This window comes from Dicentrarchus labrax, unplaced genomic scaffold (genome assembly GCF_905237075.1).
Source record: "Dicentrarchus labrax unplaced genomic scaffold, dlabrax2021, whole genome shotgun sequence".
Lineage (NCBI taxonomy): Eukaryota > Metazoa > Chordata > Actinopteri > Moronidae > Dicentrarchus > Dicentrarchus labrax.
In genome coordinates, this window is record NW_026136710.1 from 16,434,531 (window position 1) to 16,442,722 (window position 8,192).

Below are 8,192 nucleotides of genomic sequence, written 5' to 3' on the forward strand. Positions count from 1 at the left end.
TGGGCCTGCGGGAACCAGGTGTGGTAAGAAGATGGCGGAGGTACTTTTGGCGGGCATTTTTTTTATCTCACGTTTACGCTAGCTGGGAGCCTTTGCTAGATAGAAGCTTTAGTGTCTACCTCCTAAATGTGAAAAAAATAAATAAATAAATAAAAATAATTCGTCAAGCAAACAACTCAAGATTGAGTTCAAAACTTGAAGGAACACACCATTTGGGCTGGCTGCCTGTTGGGGGTCCTGGTTGCTGCTAACATTTAAGGTAAGACCTAAACAAACTATTTGTTAGCCAGGCTTTTTTTCCACTATTAACATCAATAACAACATTTTATAAGTGTTTTTAACAGAAAATTACCCTGTACTCTCAATAAGTTAAAAAGCTGTGGGCCCCAGTTCATACCTCTCATGTATTAGTATTTGCTATTTACATGAAAGGTACAAATCAAAGACTTTAGATGTCTTCATTAATTGGGTTTGCACACGGTGAACTTTTATTTACAATGTATTTCAGCATATCTCTCTGTATGTTTAGAGATAATGTTACACAAATACATCTTACTGTTCAAATGTTTTTCCTCACTATTCAATTGCATGAATAGATGCACAATTTAGGGATTATTAGCAGAGCTTATCCTGTAGTTTGGTACGAAAACGGAAGATCCAAGACATGTTGAATGCAATTAATACATGTAACAACAGGATAAGCACAAGTGGTAGTTATTGTAGCAGTTGAAGTATACTTTGTGTGTGTAATACACTTTGATTGTCAGTAGAGGGAGCTAGAGGCACAGTAATGAAAAACCTGGGAGTAAGAAGTTGTGTATTCATCAAGTTGAACGCCTTAATAATAGTCTGCATGATTATTATATTATCTGTGAATGTGTTAGAAATGTGTTTTTACGAAGAACATGCGATTAAATAATTTAATAATTTTAAAACCCAAACGCCAACAAACACACAATTAATATTATGTCTTATCTGTGTTGCATCAGATTAATCTGGTGTTTTGAAAACACTCCTTTCGAGGCTTATTGCACCTCTAAGACTAACAATTATGTTTGCATTTTCCCTCTGTGCACACATACACACATAGACATTGGATCACAACCCTGAAACAGTAATTGATAAATAACAAATAAATAAAATGTTAATTTCTCCTCCTGAATTATTTAGATTTGTTTACTGTCAGTGAGTGAAACCTCTAACCCCTCCCTTCTGCGCACAGGGCAGCAGGCTACTTAGCCAAATGACGGTCTTACAGTTAAACATCCCAGAGACATTAAAACACATTAAAAACCTTTGCAGTTAAAAGGTTTGGTGGAGTTGGAGTGAACACTTTTTGAGAGGGAAGAGACCGCGTGTGTCCGTGTGTATGGCTGTTGTTTGTTTGTTTGTTTGTTATTTATCAGGAAAAGGGCACATTAGTTGACTTCATTATAATGGAAATGTACCAAATATAGTAAAATTGCTAATTTACATCAGCAGTCCTTGGATCAGTTGATATGTGTGTTATTCTACTCATCTGTGTGGACGCGCTCCTGTGTTTTGTTTGTGTGTGTACGCACAAGTATTTGGCACCTTCTAGGTCTTCCCATTTGCATCTGTGTTAGTGCACTTATTGCCATGTGTGTGCAAAGTGTGTTTTTGCCTGCCAGAGTGAGTACTCTTTCTAAGTGACCCGCTTGTGCTCCATTACCAGAGCATCATTAAGCTGTTGTTGTTGATACTCGGCCTCCTTCCTTATGGTTTGGCCTTGGATCTCATCCGTTCCCCTGAGCCCTATTACAGTACAGAGCAGTAAGCATTTCCCAAACAAATTAATACCATATCCTGAGTGTACCTAAACTTTCTGGAAGTGTAATATAGACTGGTAATGGTGGCAGTCATTTTTATCTCTTGTGGTTGCAGAACGGATTTCAGTTTATGCTTATGTTTCTGAATGGTTTATAGACACAAGCACGTTAATTCTTGTGACTGTGGCGTCTGCTTTATGGGCAGGATATCGATCGGACGTGCTGTAACCATGCTGTCTCGTGCAGCGGCTGCAAATGCAAAATGCTTTCCAATAACTACGAGAGTAATTCAGGTTGGTAAATTACACTCAGCAGCATATGTATTGCAGCAGTGAGCTTACACCAGCCTGGATTTCATAAGAACATAAGGTTGGCAGGTCCTGGAGAGTGATGGCAGTTTCAGATTTCTTTGCTGGTAAGCATCCGCTCCTGAAGAAGATAATTTTTCTGTCAGTATCATATCACATTAAGAGTAGATTATTAGAGTGTAATTATGGGCGTTCATTGGTCTCTGTGTGAAAGAAATCCAAAAAAATACATTCTTGGGATTTCTGTTCCCATTATACATTCAAACACAAACAGATATTAGAGCTTTTTTCACTTTTTGCTATTTTCCCCCACTTTTTATTAAGCTGTACTGCTCATCTTAAATCACACATTTCAGTACGGACATAGGATGATTTCCTGGTTTGTAATGTATTGGTGTGTATTATCTCCTGCTATTCATGTCTCTGTCTGTCTTTATGTTGCTGTCTATATCTAAGGTAAAAATCTTACCTGTCACATACAGGGGGATCTTTAAAAACACATTTAACTTTAGCTGTCTGCCATCTTCGATTTCTGGTGACATAGCAGTGTAGGTCCTGACATACGACCTGAGTGCTGACCCCAGACTGTCATCCATCATTAATATGACTTTTGTTTCTGACGTTGTTTTTGTGCCGTCTGACGTCCTGGGGTAAGGTTCCTCCCAGGGTTCCTTACATTTCACCTACCTGACCCCTCGATTCTAAACCTTAGACATGATGCGTGTCTCTCTCTCTCTCTCTCTGTGTGTGTGTGTGCGCGCACATCAAACCGGTTTCTTTCCTGGACAAACCCTCTTTAGTTCTTGGCTTTGGATCTTAGAAAGGCACTTTGTGTGTGTGTGTGTGTGTGTGTGTGTGTGTGTGTGTGTGTGTGTTTGGTGTGTTTGGGGGCCATAGGACCCAAAGAGGGGTAATCATCTATAAGTTATGTCAACTAATTAAGACTGGGTCCTAACCTATGGCTGACCCCAGGGAAATAACAATGCACCATCTAAAAGCCTTTGTACTGGTGTACCTGTGGCCTCTTGGCTACAGTAGAGTGTTGGATGTCCTGTGTGTGTGTGTGTTCTGGCTGGCTAGTAGTGCAGGGCTACCTTGATCTGGTAACTGGAGCACAAGGAGAGAAGAAATGAGAGAGCAAGAGAAAAGGACAGCGAGAGAGTGAAGGAGAAAAGAGAAGGGGTGAAAGAAAGAAAGTGCCTCTTCAGTGAAAGAAAGTAAGAGAGGCAGAAGCCTAGCCCATGTAATTAGGCCTAAATGAGTTTTCCACTGACTCAGTGGGTTGAGGCCGTGCAGCGCTGGGACAAAGATAGACTGGAGGTCAGAGAGTCATCAAGTCAGGGAGACGGGGCATTGCTGTAGTCATATGAAGAGAGGGGGCGCAGTAAGGAATGCTAGAACTGTAGGCATCTTCTGGTTATGGTTTTTCAGAGGAGATGCACTAAACCAGTTTTATTACTGTTGCTTTAGAGCTGTACAAAGAAATGTTTTACATGAATTAAACATCCATTCATTACCAGCTTCACTATGCGGGGCTGCAGTGGAGAAGAGCTTCCCATAATTCTCTTAATTAAAGGCTCTGCACACCCATGGTGTATAGGCAGTGACACAAGTGTTGGACAGCACAAAGGGCTTTTTGTATGATCACTGGAGAGTAGAGGCTAAAGCCCCCTAGGGCTGCCCCCAAATAGTCGACTTAACCGTTAGTCGTCGTGAAGAATCTTAGTCGACGCACTTTTCATTAGTTGGATAGTTGCAGAAAAACAAAAACATCAAACTTTAGATTAGAGTCTGGCATATTTGTTGCAACAAGGGCCATTTCTCTTGTGATACAGGAAGCCACTTACTGGTGCACTGCTGCACAGGCTAACTGTACCAGCTGTTGTCACTAGCTAGTTAGCGGTCCTATGAGCTCACTGTACCCAGACAGGGAGCTCGAAGGACAGGGGGAGTTTAAACACTACTAGTGTAGGAGAGGGGACCCAGCAGGGAATACTGCCAAGGAGCGCACAACTGAAATGGGCTCATAGCCTTAACGGCTGTACAGCGGCTCCGACCAGGATGATGACTCTGGGGATGAAGACAGGGCGGGTTCAGGCAGGGACAGGAGAGGCATGAAACGGAGGAAGAGGAGCGAGTTTGAAGCAAGTTAAGATAAGTCTGCGAGTATTTGTTTTTCAAACACAAGACTTGTTGAAAAATAAATGCACTAAATGTCTCCTTGCTGGTTGCTCTGACACATTCAGAATTGTTACCACTTTTTCCGTTATCATTTTAACAGCAGCTGGGATGCATGATAATTATCGGGGCAGTGGTTAGGGTTAGGGTTAGGTGGCCGATAATAGGAAATTTATATTCTGAATTATTGGGATAATTAAATAATATATTATATTTAATAATATTATAAATAATATATTATATTTAATTATATATTAAATTAAATTACGGGTCCATAATAATAATTTATTTAGAATTCTTATGCAAAACAAAACTTTTGATGGCCTGAAGTTTTTTTTAATGAACTTTTACTAGAAAAACTAAAAATATTTGAAGAGTCAGAACGGTTCTTTGTTGTTGTGTTATCAATAGTTATGTCAGATGGATTTGGTTAGGTCAGAGCTATGGAATATTACATCATCCATCTGTGCTAACTACATATGAGCCTTTCTTGCCATCAAGTGTGTAAAAACTACATCATCATCCTTTTTTTTCAATTACAAAAACTTGAAGTTATTGGTTATTATTGATATCCGCCATGAGAAGCAGGTAATTATTGGTTATCATATCGACTGAAATAAAAATCCATACTGTCTAATTTAAATAATTCAATTAACATCATAAATGTGCAATGACTAGTCGACTATTCACTTTATACTATGACTACTAGTCATCTAGGAAGATCTTTGGTTGGGGCAGCCCTAAAGCACTGTGTTACTAATGAGGTTTGCATCATAATGGCAAAAAGCATAGCACATAGACATCAATGCTATGGGATTATACCTGTCAGTGTTACACTTGGTGTTATTTCATTCTGACTCAAGCCAGCAAATTTAAACTTTAATTTCCATAATCTCTCTCTTTTTAACAAAACATCTGATGGAAAGAATATTGTCCTTGGTGGATAAAAACACCATAACACCATGTGCAGTGAGAGAGATCATTGACCCTTGGGCTTCACAATGCATTGGTTAGGACAAGCTGGAAAGTGCACGTGTCACACTAAAAACAAGCCCCTTTGTCCCTGCTTGCAAATCATGCTCCTGAGACTCATCATAAAATGTTAAAGGACCATACTCAGTGGCTTAGGCCTGGAGGTGTTACTGCTAAAGCCATTAAGTAAACCACAACTAAAGTCCATTTCAGTACCATTCAGCTTGTGTACAGTCCCAAATGGATGAATTAGAAACTGTCAAGCTTCTGACTAACCAACTATCTTCAAACCTGGGACACTAATGGCCAAATTGTTCGGCCATTGTTGGTCTTTAAAAAAATAGCGTGCCACAAATCAATTCAGGAAGTGGAGTTCAAACACATTTTTTGTTCTTATTGGTCACCTGTGAGTTCTACGTTATCACAAAAATGAGTCAACCAACCACAGGCCATTAAGATCAACCAGCAGGAAGTGTGTTTGTGGTTGAAATGACATCACCCTTACCAGTTTGTGACCTGCACTAAGGTTGAGTTCAAAAGGTCACAGGAGAACAGCAGTGGTTGCTAGTCTCATGGGGCCACAGAGGAGTTTGATGGGCCATAGAGTACAGTATCAAGTTTGTATTCAACTGGAATCAATTTCCAATAGACAATTTTTGTCATAGTTATTCTTCCAGTCTAATCATACATGTAAATGTTACTGATCTGCCTCATAGGCATTTTGTCTTGTTATAGCAGGAAAGGCACAGGTGTAACTAGTAGTTCATTGAAGTATGCAGGATGCTAAACTTAGGTGAGGCTGGCAGAGAATACCGGCATTGCAGTCCAAAGTTAAAATATTTCAACTTTCAGCCCATGACGGTATTTGATACCGACTGTTTAATTTATGTTATGTAGCTTCTTCATAAAAGGAGAAAACATGGACAATCTGGACAACGAGATGCTAATAATTAATAAATTACATAAAGTAACATACACTAAATTATTTTATGTAATATATTTTATTCCGTCTGTTGTAAACAACATGACATCACCGTAGCAACATATATTTTGCAGTCCTGCCTTTTTGTCGGACAGTTTATTTTTCCCATGCTGTGAGGAAGGTGCTGTCTGTCTGCCATTTGCCTGATTGCATGTAAGGGCAGCATAAACCATGCCAGGGAGCTAGCAATCATAGCACCAGGGCCATGGAACTGGGACAACTCTATGCAATGTAGCCATTGTTAATGTTATTAATTACACCTGCACTGAAATCTCAAAATGTCTGCTGTGAAAAAGCTGTATATCACTAGGTAATTATCTCTAGATAGGACCTTCTGTGCTTTTTGCGAGTTTCACAGCCACCCTAGAATTTTTTATGTGCTTGGAACAGGAGGTTGAGATGATGGTGCAACTACACCACTAGATGCCACTAAATCCTACACACTGGACTCTTAATTGTCACAATTGGTTTTCCAAACTAATTGTTTCAATTAGTCACATCAGTGGTTTTTCTGCTGAAAAGATGTGCACAGTATATGAGTATTTAGTAGGGTTATTGATTGATTCAGGTCCAAATCTTGGACCTTTTAGTCCAAAAGTATCTGAATTCTAAATATTGTGCTATAAATATGCATAGCAACCTCCCTTTACTGGTTAAAATTTGGCTAGTGCAGTTGTATTTTGCTATTGGCTGATCTGGAAGCAGGTGACGTATGTGGTGGCAGCTTTGGTCATGAACCCAACCCCCCTCCCCCCCCCCCCCGTCCACTCCAGTGAAACCTCTCTGCAGACTGTGGCCTGCTACGTATCTGTAGCCTGACACTCCCCCACGGACACCGGAGAATTAGCCTCTTTGAGCTGTTAGCTTAGCTAACATTACAACACAGGTACCAAACTTTTACAAACAACCGTGACTGTGCTTCTAGTGACAGAGCTACAGTGGACTCATCTAGCCAGGACATGGAGAGTCTCACAACAGCTGCTTATGGCTGGTTAGCCCTGTTAGCTCTGACTACCAGCAGCTGGATCTTTGCTACTGCTGTTACCTCCCGTGTCACATACTTCGTAGACACAAGGCCTCACCCTCCATATGATTCTCTCTGCTTGCTTACATGCTTTTTAAGTTTTCTGGGAGGAAGAGAGGTGGCAGAATTTAGGGGTTTACACTTCAAAACTTATTGCATTATCAAACGCAATCTTGACTTTTGAATAACATCAGCTAGTGAAAAGAACTGGGTACAAAAGCAACTGTATCTACATTAAGTATACAGTAATTTCAGGATATTCATGGTAAATGTAATCATATGTCAAATTAAGATGTGGAAGTCAGTGATGCTGCTGATGCATTTCAGCTATTGCAAAACCATTGAAACTTGTGTATCAAATCTGATCCTTGTCAAAGAGCATCTTGACTGCACATAAAGCAGTCGCCTCATTCTTTAAGGTAGAGCACTTTCTTTTCCAACCTTTTACATGCATCCCTCTTACTGAAAAGACCAGGTGGCGATGTGAGCTGTTACAATAATTATTCAGATTTATTGCAAAGTGATTCACATTTACGTGTGCGTGTCACTTGTCTGTTCTTGTCCGTCTGTGCATTATGCTTTTTCTTTTTACGTGTGAAATCTACAGTATGTTGTCTCGTCTTATCTTGTTACTCGTCTTAGCAATGAGATACTGTACTACACACACACACACACACACACACACACACACACACACGTATATTCACACCTTTCCTTTCTTATCATCACACACGCCTCCACCCCCTATTATCCCTCCCCTCCTTCTCCTACATGTGCTACATGGCGGGGTGTGTGTGGGGTTATGAAAACAGTTAGGCTTAATAATTGATGTTCTGCATTTCAATCAATTTCACCACAGTGTTAGGCTAATTAAGGTTAGCTCCATCCTCCCAGGGGCTGTGTGTATGTGTGTAGGAGTGTGTGAAAGGAGTGTGTGA